The 16593-nt window shown below is 47.2% G+C and overlaps 1 long non-coding RNA gene across 1 annotated transcript; it reads right to left on the minus strand.

Annotated features, from left to right (window-relative positions):
* Positions 1–3690: 3690 nt before the first annotated feature.
* On the minus strand, positions 3691–16364 carry LOC310898044. Its single transcript, XR_014582914.1, has 4 exons — positions 15903–16364; positions 7612–7670; positions 5932–6093; positions 3691–5340 (listed from the first exon to the last, which is right to left on the minus strand). It is a non-coding gene; the product is annotated as an uncharacterized lncRNA (long non-coding RNA).
* Positions 16365–16593: the final 229 nt, after the last annotated feature.

Below are 16593 nucleotides of genomic sequence, written 5' to 3' on the forward strand. Positions count from 1 at the left end.
CCCCTTCTTTCCTTCCTGGAACAAAGGGAAATGCAGTGCTCTGCAAATGATGCTGTCCTCTGGGATGTCTGGTCTGTGTCCACTGGTGTGCCACACGCTGCCTTGCAGCACCTCCAGCCCTCCCTGCACAGCTCTGCAGGCTTCTGGAGCAAGGAAAGTGATAACTGGCAGGGCAACAGAGGATATCCCAGTGTGACAGGGATGAAGGGAGAGGGAATCTAAGCTGAATTTCCCTCGACCTTAGAGCCAGGATGAGGGAAGTGCTTCAGGAGGCGCAGGTGAAGGGCTACAAAATAACCTGGTGTGGTAAGCTTCATTGCCACCTCCAGACGTGAGTGCTGTAAGGATGCTAAAAAACACAGCAGTAAGAGTAGGAGTTTCTGGCTTAATAGCTAAGGGGATCACACCTGCTTTCAGCTTGGAAGATGTTTTCAGAATGGAAACATGGTGCGAGTGGGCACAGCTTCTTATATCCGCAAATCCTGTACACATGAACACAAGGAGGGAGTGGAAACACAGTTCCCCATCCCCTACAATAAATAGCTGAGAGAAGCAGGTAATTTCCTCCAGCCCTGGAGAGCGGCAGGGCTGTCTGGCCCTGCGACATCTGTATGTTCTTACTGCTCAAGGAAGTGCATAATCTGATCCAGAATGAAAGTGGTTTCTTATTGAAAACCTAAAGCGGAGACATCCCCGCCCTGGGTTTCGCAGGCGGGCGAGGCGCTCATCCCCACAGATGCTAGCAATTAGCCACGGGGAGGGGGCTGGCCGCGGGGCCGCTTGGTGCTGCGGGGTGCACGAACACGAGACGATGGCGGTGCCCTGCCTTCCTCTGCCTGGCCAACCCATTTTCTGCCCAGCTGGCTGTTAATTAAAATAAACTATTAGAGGACCGTACATGAACTTCTCTCCCAGTCCCAGGTCTCAAGAGTACCAGGAGGGGACTGGAAGACAGGGCACCTCACCAGGTCTGGCTGTCCCTACAGACAGGCAGCTCGCCCTGTCCCAGGCAGAATTTGGCTTGGGAAAGGAAGAAATTGCAGTCAGCCTGTGAAGTCCACCAGGGACCTCATTATTGTTAATTACTTTATGTGGAAGATGTTGGATACTCTGGTGGTGGGGAAAAGGCACAGAAAGGGAGAGGGAGAGGAAGGGAAAGAAAACACAATAAGCCTTGAAATTTGCTGGGAGAGAAACAGATTTCCCAGTGGGGCTGTTTGAAGGGCTCTCGTCTGGAAAACCCCTTTCTGCCCCTGGGGTGGAAGGAGAGGGAAGGGCAGGGGAGCAGTGGCTCGCCCACCACCTGGGCTCACCCAGCTCCCACCAGCTCTGCTGCGGCTACCTCTGTGCTTTCTCTTGCACGCAGGCTCTCGTCTGAGACAGAGATCATAACCGAAGTTAACTTTGGTGCGTCTCACTGCCGTGTGAAAACTTGCTTTTTCCAGACTTGGTGGCAAATTTTGAACAAAAGCAGGCACTTTTAGAGCGAAATGCTCCAACGCTCCCACTTACAGAAGGTATTGCAGAGAAGAGACAGCAAAAAAAACATCTCCCCTGCCATTTGCAATTAGTCACACCAAAGCCCTGGAGAACAGCGTGGGAGGAATATGCCTGAAGGTGTGCTACAGGGAAGGATGCAGGCACTATGACTCGGAAAGCATCCTTCTGTCTCCCACCTTGCTGAATGGGAACCTGCCCCTTTTTATGGACCCATTCGCAGATGCTAAGTGTATTAGCATAACCCTGGCAGGACATTCATCATCTGCAGGAATAACGAATGCCTTAGCAAGTACAGAGAATTAACGAGTATGAGCAAGGTATTTGATATGTAATTTGCACAGATTCCACAATAATTAATTGAGCTTCAGCTAAAGGATAAGTTAAATCTCTAATGTTACGGGAGTTCACTGTACACTTCATTCCCACAGTGAGGGTATGTGTCTGTGAGAACCCCTGAAAACCACATTGGAAAATTAGGGAGAAATATTCCTCCCCCACGCAAGTAATTCACTTTGATATTTGTGTGTGGGCCTCTCATATGAAAGAGGGGTGATATCGCAGCAGTGTTTGGGACTGGGTAAAGCAAGCTGAAAAATTCAGATGATCACAGTTCCCAGGGATCCCAGTCAAAGAGATGCCTGCAATAGACAGAGGTGACATGGGTTTAGCTGAGGATCCTTGGACAAACAAAGACGCAGGTCTGCATTGCAAGCATTGCCCCAAGGTGGGGGAGAGGGCAGCCAATCTCAGCCCATTACTGTTTATTTAATGAAAGATGGGAACCAGATAGGCCCACTTTAAGAAGCAGTTCAGTGCACCTCCTGGTTCACACGCATTCTTCTACAAATCAGATGCCAGGGATGTACTTTATGGCTCCTAACTGGAGGTTCCACCTGGATTTCTAAAAGCCCACTCACTGGAGAGGGATAACTGTGAGACACAAATAAAATAAAATAAATACATAAATAAATGGCTGTAGGGCTCTCAGAAAGATTCCATACAAGATAGCATTTAAAAATAATGCTGCAGTATGCCATACCCTTGCATCACCTATTGAAAATACTAACCCTACAAGGGAGCCATGGGTTGTGACAGGCAGAAGTTAGCAGGTAGCATCTTGTTGCCACCTCTGATGGAAACAAGCTAGAGAGAGAAACTTGAGTTGTTTTCAGATGTCAGATGAAAAAGAGAACTGAGAGAGACGATGAAACAGAGATTATCTAGGAGGTAGAAAAACTTTATCATAGCCTTACAAAAACACTGTACATCCTTATCTCCAGCTCTTTTGGTGGGTTGTTTGCATCTAGAAAGACCATTGTTTCTGAAGGAAGTTTACTTCTGAAGGGTGATGGAGAATAGCAATTGCACTCACTTGGCTGCTTGTGGGAGTTCCTAGTGCGTGGGAACACAGGGCAGCTCCTAAGGACTGTAATTCTGACAGCTGTAAAATGTTTGCTTTGAGAATAACCAGAGAAAGTCAGCGAGCCACCTCACTGTGCCATCTAGTTTCTGTACTACCCACCTGCTTTCCTCCCTCTTATTAAGTGTTCCTGAAAAAGCAAGGCCAAGAATTTCTCCTGGAAGGAGTGCATTGTAATAAAATGTAGCTTTTGCCCATTCTAGTGCTTGGAAATTGTGTTTTGATTTATTATGTGTGGTTTGGCAAATCTGCTTTTGCAAGCTGCAGGCAATTGTCTGTAGAAACCATGCTCGCTCTAAATGCAATGAGCACAGAGGCCTCTGATGGGCTCCTTAGAGACCACCGTGAATGGAGCCAATAAAACAGAGAGCCAAAGGAAACATTTGTGTTACAGTCCAGGAGGAACCAGACCTTGGTTTTATCAGTCTCCTTAGTCTTCCGTGATGGAAACCTTCTCTAAATGTGCTCATGATTAACTCAAGGTAAACATGCTGTGCATCCCCCCTCCAGAAAACACGAGCGCGGCGCGGGCACAGCTGCACCCTGGGCTGTCAGCATCCCTGACAGGAGGCTCAGCCTCCTCCCCGTGGGAGAAAATCTCCTGAACAATCCCAAGACATTTCCACAGCAATTCGCTGTATGACAGGGCTGAGCACAGCAATAAAGAAGGCGTGAGGAAGCCACGAGCACAGGAGGCTCAGCAAGGCCTCCAGGCACTCCACTACGGTCCTAAGTAGTGGTAATGACTATTTCTGCCATCCTCACAGTAAAAGGTTATGGTTGTACCTACCTTTTGGCTAAGAAATGAATTTATTTTCTTTCTGAAGCTGCACAGTTTTGTATTGCACATTTCCAGTACAGTGTTCAGCTGTTGGTCACCAGCCTTTTCATAGTCCAGCAACAGTGAAGGGGATATTTCTTCCTTTGTCGGTTCATAAGTGGGGTTTCTAGTTCATAGCATTTTGATTTTTTGAGGAAAGTGAAGAATCACTGCAGAGTCCTTCTAGAAAAGCCCCCTGTTCACTGGTGCTGGAAGGTGCTTTTCCTGAGCAACCAGCATCATGACAGCTGAAAGCCTCTGTCCTAGGAATGACATTACTTCCGTGAGGGTGCTTGGCAGGCAGACACATACCTCCTTTCTTCCACCATGTGCATGAAGACAGCAGCCCTCCATGCAGTTTGCAGGCAGAAAAAGCTGTCCTTTCCTACAAAGTTACTTACTCCCTGCATAAGGGTCCTTCCAGGAGCCCCATCACCCCTGTACAAAGCACCTTACCATCTTTCCCCTGCCAGATCCAAATGGCCCTGGGAGGCACGGAAGCACCAAGAATGTCTCACAGCCTCTGATCTCCATCCATCCTTGATGTCAGTTGCTCTGCAGGACCTGGGCATCAGGACCTTGTGCTAGGTCTGTCACACAGGGTCTGTCACACATGGGTGCTGGGGCAGAGCCGGGAGCTGAATTCAAGTCTCCACAAGTCCCTTTAAAGTGCTTTAAATGACGGCTGACCCCTTGCTGGTGTCTGGGTTTTCTGTTACCAGTGGCACTAAATACAGAGCTGTGCCCTGCTACATGGGCAGGATCACTGCAAAATCAAGAAGAGAGCGCCCATCCACACTGCTACTGCCACGGACCACCGGGACCGTTGCAAATAAGGGCTCTTTGTGACAAGTCCAGAAGAAGGTCACACATAAGCAGGCTGATGTGAGCCTCATGATAAGTCAGAAGCTACTTTTTTCTGCAAGGCCACAAAGACGTCACCTCAGGTGCTTGAAACACACACGCACACCTAAACTCTTTTTCCCAGAAAGTTTGGGTGCATGTCAGTAATGTTATTGCTGAGTGGGAAGATCCTCAGGATCTGTCCCCCAGCGCTGCTATGCAGTGTGTGGGCTGCGCGAGGGCGAAGGAGGAAGCTGCTAGCACGCCTACAGTAATCTGTCATCCCTGGGTTCAAGCAGCAGTGAGCAAGTGCCAACACCATGCACCATTTAATTAACCTTTCTACAAGTTGGAAGATGAGACATCAGCGTTCACCACGAGATTTATTTTCAGAGCTACATGGCGGCAATAGAAAATAGATACTGCAATTTGACAGGAAATGAAGTGTAATAGGGGCAATGCCGTTCCATTAGGGAAATTGTTTCAGCACAATGTAGCATTTTGATTTTTTTACAGTCCCTAACAAATTCATTTTCATTCATCCGTCAAGGTTACTGCAAAACACTCGTGTCGTATTCATTTCTCTTCAGCACATGTGTGAGAGGCATCCTGGGTCCGCAGAGCAGAACTGCAGCGTAAGAGATTCGCAGATGTTTCGCTGGCACCATATGGCGCCTTAGTCACCAGTCCCTGCAGATCGGCTTCTTGCACGGAAAGTCAATGTTTTTCCCACACATGGGGAAACCAAATGGAGTGCCTATAAAAGGGAATAAGGAAGAACAAACCAATGACCAACAAATCAAAGAAAACTGGTCTGAAAAGCCAACCCAGAAAGAGAGTAGACTTCACTAACAGTGTGCACACCAGTATAAAAAGCTGTCTTCACACTCCTCAATGTATATTTTTAATTTAAAGTGCAACTAAAGAATACATTAGACAGTATGCTAAGCTTTATCGTAGCCATGTACACTATTGTCAGCTTGTACCCCAGCATTCATTCAGACATTTAACTCCAGAGGGGCTCTGGGGAAACTGCTTTTTATAACTGCCTGTGCTTTGTCAGAGGGATGGGATGTTGTCAGCCCAGCTTGCAAATAACATTACTGAAAAACATAGAGTATTTCTGCAGCATCTTTCATTTAAATCTTCTGAGTGCAGTAAGGGTGAGTTTATTTTAAATTAAAAAAAAAAAAAAGTGGATTAAAGTAATACAAGACTTCCCAAGTCCTCAGGCTGTGACCTAGCTGTCTGTCAATCACAGAGGCATGTTCAAAAAGATTTTCTAAGGCACTAATGCCAGTAAGACACCTATGGTAAATCCTGTTTGACCTTTCTGGTGGCAATGTACCTAGCTCCCAGCTACAGCTGTGCAAATCTTCCCCAGGAGACCTCTCCAACCTCTCTTTGCCCATCGCTTCGGGCCACGCTGTAACAGCTTCTCATAAATGTATTGCTGCTGTGGAAATAGCCCTTCAGGGCAGGATGCAAGGAACATCAGCTCCAGTCAGAACTAGAAGTTAAGCATAAAAAACAGCTTGTATCATCTCCTTTAGCCCCCTGGTTTTCTTTCAGGAATCTTCCATCCAAAACAAAATCAGTTCATGACTTAGCCAAGCCCGAGCATGGTCAGGTGGGGAAGCAGGAGCACAGCCCCATCTGAAAGCCTGTGGAGCTGCACCATGCCACAAGCCACAGGAACGTGAGGAGGGATTTTACGCCCTGGTTGTCCCTGGCTTTATGGGGATGGTCTGGCAGCAAGCCTCCAGCCTGTGCAGCAGAGCCAAGGGAGCTGTGGTGGTGGAAACGCAGAGCGATAAGGGAGTGTGGCCCGCGGGCCCCCCGTGCACGCGCTATCGGAGGTAACTGGTACCAAGCTTCGCTGTGTAAACAACGAGGGCAAAGGAGAAGGAGGCGGTGGTGGGGTTAAATATCTGCTTTCTTTTACAAGACCACCTACAAAACGCTGCAAAGACCCCGCAACAAAAATAATCTGCCCCGATTCCAGTGTTAGGCAAAATATAAACAAGTTAAGTGCTCTGTTAAAGAGAACATCTGGGAAGTTGCGGGCTGTGCAGATGTTTTCACAAGTTGTTTTTCACGGAAAAGTAACCCTGCTAAGCTTCCTGCCTCTTCCATCTTCTCTCTTGACTGTGTTTATCAAGTCTGGATATAAACACATTAAAAAACCTTTAGAGGCCCTTCTCTTGTCGTGTTATTAATTTGGAATACACTGAGGGTTGACAGCTGGTTTTGTTTTGACCCCGGGTTCTTGGAAAGTCACTCCACAGGAATAATCACCCAGTTTTATGATGATTGGGTTTTACATACATATATATGTATATGTATATGTATATATATGTATTTATGTGTATATATATACACATATGCATGTAATAGGTTGCCAGAAATGAACACTACCATCAACACCCAGCTGGCACAGGGTGCCCAGGCCTTGGGTACCAGTAGTTTCAGGAGGATGGGGGATGCAGGAGATGGGTGGATGGCCTCAAGAGTCACTAGGTGAGGAAGATTTATTGCTTGGGGAGGTACAAAGGGTATGGTGGTTAGGACAGCTTTATTTTATCATCAGGTTCCCGCAGCTTGGAAAGAAAAGGACTGTGGAAATCTTATTTTTTTTCTATCTTTCTCTCTTGAGATGATTTATATGTTGTCCGTCAAATCTTGGGAGCCTGATCTCTGCCCATAATTCTGCTTTTCCTTTTGGAGGGAGGTTGATGCGTATGTCATATTTTTAGGGCAGAAACTATCTATTCTTAATTTTGTTAAAAAAGTAATCCTGAATCATTAAAACATAAGAAGTAAATTAGGAAGGCTAATTGGGAAAGCAAATATGTAGGTCATAGTAAAGTACAATGTACCTATTCCTTGAAATACATGTGAAAATAAATCTGTCCACTGGGTCACTACGAAGTAGAGCAATTAAACAGAGTGGTAATCTTATGGCAGAATAGCTTTTTGATCCCTTTAAACCCAAGTCTTTTCCACAGAGGGTGCTGGAGGTACTTACCACATTCAGGTAATAAAAATAAGGCACGGCGAGAACCAGAGGTGTTGAAAGAAGAGGTGCTGAAACAAATTAATAAATTAGGTACTGTGAGGCACCAGACCCAGATGGCAAATGCTAACAAGAGCTGAATGAAGTGTTAGAGAACCCAGCAACTGAACAAAAAAATATCTTCTCTCTCACCAAAACCAGTTGATGCCTCAGAGGACTAGAAAGCAGCTGGTGTTGGGACCATACCTTCAAGCCAGTCCAAACCTGTGATGGTGAAAGGCCCCAGCCAGCAGGGTTCATCTCAGACCTGCTGGGTTGTTTGAAAACAGTATGGAAAATAAAATGTTGAGTCATCTGCATGGGGATATGCTGTTGAAAAGCCATGCCCCTGCACTGCAGTCAGCCGGTGGTCCAGCTGCACGGCACCTGGGGATAGCGAGGCAGGATGGTGGAAAAGCAGACCTGGGGCTGGGCATCACAGGTGGTGTAGGGTGTCTCAGGCATGGTCCCACCAGTGCCATAACCCCTGGGAGAAGTTTTAGTAAAACCCAGACCTGCTCTTGCTGAGCTGGAAGTGAAATAAACTCATAATGACCAAGATAGAAACGAGCTTCACACCGCATTATTTGCTCCAATTCTCCTCCTTCAAGAGCTTTCTAGGCTATCAGCACAGTGGGGATTTTTATTAGTTCCTGGGAAGCTTCTGTTACGTGGCCAACTTGTGGTGCCTCGAAACAAGTTTGATTTTCTGCCTGTGCCGAATGCTCACTTCTTCTAGGACATAAGCTGGCTCTTTTGAAGAATTAAGGAATTAAAATAAATGAATGAATAAAAATAAATATTCATAAAATGCATGTGTATAATGTTTATATATGTATAATATTAATGCATTTTACACACGCTGTATAAAAATCATGTTTTTTTTTCCACAATCACAGCCTGCGTTCCTCTGTGATCAGAGGTACCCTCTGTGGCTCAGGCTCCAGCACAGTCCACATGAGGTAACATCAGGCATTTAGACGACACGTGCCCTGGTATGAGCTGGATCTTGAGGAATTCCCGGCTTCTCCGGGTGGCCGGGGCACGCAGCGCCGCGCGCCCAGTCAGCTCCTTACGTTTCGGCAGACGGCCACAAGCACGGCAGGCTGCAGCGCTAGGAATCCAAACCTTGGAGCAACTTCAAGCCCCTTGTTTTGCTGTGGCTGGCAAGAGACAAGCAGCATGTGGAGGCGCGAAGCTCGCAGTCTCCGAAGGACGTGCAGCTCACACCTCCCCGCGGAGCGAAGCCCCGGCTGCCACTAATGAAGTGGCGGTGATTAGCCACGGCCCAGGAGGATGGAGAGCTGCACGGGAATACAGCTGCCGACACACATGGAATGGGACAATGCCTGCACTAACCCCCTGCCACCACAGGCACCAGGACGTGGCCGCGGGGGGGCTGTGCCCATTGCACGCCCAGCACGTGGAACCAGAAGATGCAGTGGGACTGAGAAGCGAGGGCCCTCGGAGGCACTTCCCAGCACAAATGATGTTGAAACACAGCCCTCAGAAGGAATCTGTTGTGGTTTCACATTGCAGAGTGTACGGAGCCTGAGGACTGTACTCCCTCTTTCTGGGGGTGAAGCACATTAGTAAGAGAAGGCAAAGGAAATTCTGAAATGACTTTGTTGCTGTTTGACCTCTGATACCTGCACGTTTTTCTCTTGAGTTTCTCTCCCATCTCAAAATCCTGGAGCAATCTAAGCAAGCTGAAGATTTTGGGGAGTGATGGCCACTCATCGGCTCTGCATCATGGCCAGGTGACAAAGGGAACTGCCCAACTACACCACTCTCCCGACATCTTAAAAAGTCAGTGCACTGCAAGTCCCAAAGGGAAAAGCAAGAATCAATGCAACCTGCAATGTGTAGATAAAGATCCCTTTCTCTGTACTTTCTGCATAGGAAGAAAATATTGAATTCTCCCTTGCTAAGTGCAGAAGGAAAACAAAGACATGTCCCTTTCTCTCTCGTTATTTTATCCTGACTGTAATTGTGCATGGGTTTGGTGGTTCTGGATCTGCCCTGGTGCAAAGGAAAATATGATTTGAGGCTAAAGCAGAAGATTTATTTATGGCTGTGAATGTCACTTATACCCGGAGATGTTGAACAGCAGGACCTTTGGTTTGCAGAGACACACAGCCCTCCTGGCTGTGTTTCAGACCACATGCCTCACTGCCTCCTGAGCCCTGCATTTGACTAAATCCCCAAAACTCCAAGACAAATTAAAACAAATCTGCACAGATTGATCAGGTTTCATCGTGCATCTTGGAGCTGTGCTGTGGGTGTCCAAAGAAACCATCAGATGACACAAATCACCCTCTTAGCAGTGTCCCTTGGCATTCGGCACATCTTTATAGGTGTTTTTGTTTGCATTCATTTCTCCTACTAGCCTGGTGCCCAGAATTCTGATCTTGGCATCACTGGTCATGAACAGTTGCTTTCCCCTAGCAAAATCTCAACAAGTTCGGTTCTGTTCAGTTTTGCACCGGGGACAGGAACTTAGCAGTAGACCCTGCTGAACTGTGTGTTGCACTCAGAGGTTTTAGCTGAAGATTTAGGGTCAGACCGATCACTGTGCAGTCACAGGAACTATGTCCTTTTTCACCTGAGCTATTGCAATGTGCTGGTTGGGGCCATGTGACACTGCAATGGGTGGTGGTTGCTCCCTCTCTGCCCCCTATCTCTAGGGTGGCTGCAGCCAGAAAGAACGTTTCCCTCTTCAAATTGTGCTCATCTACAGGAAGTGACCGTGCAGTTGTTTGTGCCATGCTGTTTGTACAAAAAAGGCTCTGAGCTTCGGGCTGGCTCTGGGGTGCTTCTGCTGCTGGAGCAATCACCAGTGGCAGCAAACAATGGCTTTTGTCTGCTAAGGACAATCGGCGACAGAGATGTGGGCAGGCAGCTTCTGCTTCTTGTCTCTCTCTGATTTTAGGGACATGGGGCAAAAGAGCCCTTTTTGAGGGGAGCAGGAAGGACAAAACGACTTGGAAAATAAAGTACTTCAAAATTCTCAGTATCACCCTTTCCTTCTGCATTTTTAATGGTACAAGTAAATCAACCGTAAAGCCCTGTATTTCTACCAGAGCCCTAATCTCATTGCTTCCAGGCAACTCTGTTTCCCAACTCCCCAAAAGCAAGATATATCTTTTCTAGTCTGGATCATGTCATTGTACCAGTTCACAGCTTGCCCCATGCACACTTCTTGGCAAAGAAGCCAAGATCTTCTTTGGGTGTCAGGCCACCAAGCCACCAGCACTGGATGTGTTAGCATGTTCATGGAAGGCAGCTGGAGCTTTGTTAAAATCCGTTTGTGCTCCCAGGTCTGTAAGAAATCATGGCTCTGACCTCTGGGGAGCCTCAGGACGGGTGAGATGGGAGGCAAGAAGTAACGGAGGAGAAAGGTGACATTTGCATTAATATCCTACCGCTGCTATTTCAGGCAACACGGGAGCCCACTGGTAGCGAAGTGACCTGATTTGCATAATGATCTGTGTGCCTCCACGCATCCACCAGAATCGTTTATTGCTTAATTGTTTGTAGCAAAAATGGAGATATCAGTGGGTCGCACAGTTAGCCTTCTGGCCACTTACTCCCTGCGGTGCTGCTCACAGCCCTTGCTGTCCTGCAATGAGAAAACACCAAAGGGAAAGGTTGTGTGTGGGGGACAGCCCTTCATGGCTTAATTTAAGCACTTTTCTGGCTGGAGCTGAACTTGAAAAAACTCGCCCACTACTTTTCCCCCTCTGGGAAGCTGCTGATGGGGATAAACCTGCCTGGCAGCCCCAAGGACTGAGTGAAGCTACAAGGCTCCTCTGCCCACAAGGCGCAACCCAAACAACAGCTTATGCTGCCTGGTTTGGGCTTAAAACGCCACAGCCCTGATCTTTGAGAGGAAGTGGGGAACTCACCTCTGGAAACAGTTTTGAGTCCTCCTCTGTGTTTTTTTGCGGTTGTGCCTGCACTTTGCCTTTCCAGCTCTTCTTGTGGGGATGGATAGAGGGACAGATGCCAGGAAATATAAAATAGCCTCTCTAACAAGGGCCTTGACAACTCTGTTTTCATGGGTTGTGGGGGACGGATGGCTTCGCTCCTAAACAGATCTGCTAAAGCTGGAAGTTAGTTCAGATCCTGGCTGCACCCAGTGCAGTCTCCATGACCTTAGAAAATCCTCTAAGCCAGATGGGTGTCTTCCTCCCATCTCTAGCCCATGGAGGCTGCAATATTTTGCCATCCTCCCTTTAGTAAAGAGCCATGAAATCTGCAAATAAAAGATGCTACGGAAGTATAATTTTGAGGTTGGTCCATCCCTAGATTGTGGGGAAGCTTGCAGTCTGTCCAAACTGAACATAATCCCTGCTATTTTTTTTTCCTGATTCGTCTTTCATTATAACATAGAGCCACAAGACTTCATGTGAATTTGGAATTAATCCTCAAAAAAAAGCCTGTTTGCACAGCTGAGTGGAGACCCTGCTGAAGATCAGTGGTGTGTTTTAAGCTCACTACAAGCACTGAACAGGGACTTGTCTCTGGCACGAAAAACACCTGTTTCTTTGAGGTTTCCCTGCCTGCTGGGAGAAGAGGGTTAGGCAGCAACTGTGCCTAGGAAGGCCCAACTGAGGAAAGCTTTTTCTGCTCCTGTAGATGATTTTCACACGTGTTGTGTGTTAAAGAGGATATGAGTTTGGTGCTTTCTTGTTCCTGATAGAAAATGAAATTTTTATTTATTATTTTTATTGGACACAGAGGATTCCCAGTCTTCAACCGGGGTCCTGCTGCGTTAGGCACTGCGCAAACACAGGACTTAAAGAGTTTACTGAGACTGCAAGAAGAGAGAGTGAAGGGAGAACCCCTCTGATTTCAGCATGGGTTTGAATACTTCACTACAAAGCATATTTAAGACCTGTAGCTGGGAAAGCCATACCAGGAGCTGTTTTCCACAACATTTTCAGAAAGTGACGTGTCAAAGAAGGCTGCTGAGCCCCAGCCTGTCCGCGGCTATTGCCCGTCCTTGGGCATCACCTGGGCCAGGCAGATGCTGGCCAGACTGCATTAACCGAGTGCTTTAACAGTGTCTGGGGTCAGCACAGCTCAACGAGGAGACATCTGACCAATGAATCCCAAAATCTGCTTTTCTCAATGAGGGGCGCGTGCAGCTTTCTTCAGTGGTATCAGTGCCCACAAGGTGTGTGGGAGGGCTGGGGACTGTCGTGGCTGCCAAAAAACGGGAGCAGCATCTTAGGAGGCCGGCTATGAGGTACCATGTGTTTCACGTACTGCTCCTTGCTTTTATTTCAGGAGCTCGGGGAGTTTGTTTGCCGGCTGTTACTGCTGGATCTGTGATCAGCTGGTGCATCCCGGGTCTCCTGGGAGAGGCTTTCTAATGAGGATGGAGGCCCTGGGGCTACGATGTGAAACAGAGCCTGCTGCAGCGAGCGCAAAGGAGATAAGATCAATAGGAAATGCAGATTTACAGCGTATTAGAAATATGACAGCATCCACGCACACCCTGGGGAAAGGATTTTTAAATCTCTTAAAGGAGTGGCAGAAAGACTACATCTCATGTATATACATTTATGTGCGTATGTCTGTGTATGGCAGTGAGAAGCAATCTGCTGCCTCAGCTCTGAAATATTTGCTGAGGATCACAGAAATCTTTATTGAGTTGGTCACATTATTTAAACAGCTTTATTTTCCTGCAGAAGACCCGAGCTGCACCAGCTCACACCAAGAGGAGCCCCGATTCCCTGGGGCTGCTGGGTCCCAGGTTGCAGGGAGCAGGGCAGGGTGCCATGAGCCAGAAGCTACAAGCTGAATAACTAAGTACAAACAAGAAGCAAACTAGAGGTTTTTAACAGCCGGGATAAGTGACTGCTGAAAGTGCTTACAGAAGGATAGGGGGAAGTTGCTGTCAATGTGAAGCCTGTAATTCAAGAGCATATCCTTCTAAATCATCGCTGAAATTCAGCCACACTTTGCTCAAGCTGGTCGAGTAAAACCTGAAGAGAAACTCCTGGGCTGTGCTACGCAGAAGGACTGGCCAGAGCATCATAATAGTCCCTCCTGGGCTGTGAGAGTCGAGTCTGTTGCTGTAATGCAATAAGAGCACTGCGAGGAGTAATTCAGGTGTCGCTATCTTGTCACCTGGTCTATCAGCACCTGCTTTCCAGCCACCTGCTGTGTTAAAGCTGTAAGAAACGCCATGATCTCCTTGAAATGTATTCAAAATCTTGTTCACGCATGCTGTCACCTCCCGCAATGAGCTCGTTCCTGCTGAGAGGGAAGCTGCAACCTGCCTGAAGGCTGAGTGCAAGACATCACCACCACCCATAAACACTTCCTTAGAAAAGATGTCCCCTTCTCACCACAGTCATTTATAGGAGGGGAAACAGGGATATAGGGAGGGACAGAGAAAGCCTCCTCTAAGCTCCCACCTAAGTGCCACTCCAGCCCAATACGGCATGCCCCAGTTGGGCTGACTACCCATTTGGAGATATTCCCCCATAAAACAGGTTTGGGGAAACTCACTCTCAGCCACACTGAAAAAAATCATCATGCCCTGTGACCAGAGCACAGCCCTACAGAAGTGTAGGTTTTGGTTCTACGTGGGGCACAGAACAGGTGACTGTTTCCTTCCCTTTTGTGATCTGAGAGTAACCCAGGGCCTCCCAAGGCCACCTTCCCGTTTCCTCAGTCACCAGTGTCACTGGGTGAATGGTGCCTGCTCCCCTCACTGTACCTGAAGTCATGCTGTTATCCTGGAGACCCTGCAGCATGGAGATGGGCTTTACACCACCACAGTCACCGGTGTCTGCAAGGAAAGGCTGGGGCAACCCAGCTCTGCAAGCCCACTCCACTCCTGTGTTCGTTTTGGGGATGGAAAGGTTCGTTCTGTCATTAGCAGTGGCTGAGACTATTTTCATGATTATGCTATTAGCAGCAAAGGAACTAACAGCTTGTCCTGTAAAACACACATGGGGGCTGGTGCTCCTGGCAATGCCGGGCTCCTTGTCGGCTCCTGGCCAGCCACCAGAGTGGGGTCCTCACTCTTGGCAGGCACCCTACACGGCTGTCACTTTTCCTATCAGGGACTGCAGTGATGTGTCCTGCGGCCCTGGAAGCTGAATGCTAAAAGCATCAGACAGTGCATTTGCTGCTAAAAATATCACCGAGCAATTTGCCTGAGAAAGGAAAATATTCCCCCTGGTTGGCAGATAGACAACTTTGCCTTGATTGCCTCAGCCAGAGCTGCGTTGTGAGGTCCTTGTGCAAAACCATTTCAAATATTACAGCCTGATAACATTGGGAGCGAGGTTTAATCTCCTAGAAAATGGAAGTTGTGGGTGCTAAATCTTTGTACAGGGTGGCTGAAGGCTGGCAAAAGCAGCATTCTTACAGCAAGATGACAAGTGTGAACAGCAGCACAGCTTTACATGTTTACGTCGAAGTGCGTGGTATTAAACAGGTTCTCAGACTGCAAATTCTGTTCATTGGGAATGTTTATGATTGAGGAAACAGCAAATGAAGTTCCCACTCATTCATCAGATTACTGTATGGTCATCTCTTGTCTCCTAACTATGTAATAATTGTAATACATTGCACTTGGCAGTATTTTTCATTCCAGCATCTCAAAGCACTTCAATTAAGCCTCCTATTGCAGCTGAGAAGTAGGGCCAGGAATACATCCTCTCAGTTAATCATTAATGAGTTTGGAGTACATGATATAGAAAGACTAAAAATAACATTATATGAATATAATGCACGATCTTGATAATACACATAGAAATAATCTCGTTCAGACACCAGACAAAGAACCGGTGTTAGAACAAGAGCTGCACACCTTCCTGCAGCCTCAGTGCTTCCCACCTCTCAAAAGAAATGTGACAAAAAACTGTGTAGCTTAGGAGAATAAGGGAAAAGTTCCCACTCGTGTAACCCTTCAGACACCAGCTGAGTTTGGGGAGAGAGTGGAGCTTTTTACCCCCAAATCTTCCCACTCCTAAAAGCAGCAGCACAGACCTAATTCACCCTGCAAAATAAGAAGCATGGAAAACACAAACTCCAAATATCTCCAGAACCAGAGAGCCAATTAAAAGGACACCAAATACCTCACTGTATGATTTTTAAGCTGGCCTTGTGATTGTTTAGGAGCATGATTCATGTTTTTTTAAAAGCAATGCATTGGCAATCCAGCTTTCATTACCAAGACGAAGGCAAAATTAATGTGGAAATTAACTCACAGACACACTGAAACTATTCTTCTTTACCTTGACTCTCAGTCCCCAGTCAGATATAAATCCCCAGCCCTGAATCAATCGTACTTAATGTCCTGCTCTAATTGGGCTGGAGCTTATCTCCTTCTGCAGGAACAGCAGCATCCAGGGTGCAGTGGTTTGCATTCTTCCCAGGAAAAAATTACCAGCACAGGAAGCAGCGAGCTGAGGGACTGGGTAAGTGTGCTCTTGGTGGAGTGAGTTAATGTTTGATGGACAGGTGGTGGAGTAGGCTAATATTTGAACCTCTGGAGATTTAACTTCAAACACCCGCTGGGATTTGAGTAAGCTCTGATCTGTTCTGGCATTTGCCACGTCAAAGGACACAACTGAGCAGGCTTCAGACAGGCTGGCAGTCTCAATAGCCATCCCCACCTGACTTGCAGAGGACACCTTGTTCCCAGTGACCTTACAGTCCTGCCCCAAAGAACGGCTGAATGGCCCAAGGGTGCTGTGACAAGGAGAGTGCAAGTGAGTCGACTCAAGCATGTGGGAAAGGGTCAGATCATTTTTCTAATTTCAGATAATTTTTCTAATTTTCTAATAATTTTTCTAATCATTTTTCAAGCTATCATTTTTCGCTGTTTTGAGGAGGCCATGGTTTGAAATGAGAGGCTTGACAGGCTTGAGAGGTGGATCCATGCCAACCACATGAAGTTCAACAAGGTCCAGTGCAAGGTCCTGC

The sequence above is a fragment of the Anser anser genome, assembly GCF_964211835.1.
Source record: "Anser anser genome assembly, chromosome: 3".
Classification (NCBI taxonomy): domain Eukaryota; kingdom Metazoa; phylum Chordata; class Aves; order Anseriformes; family Anatidae; genus Anser; species Anser anser.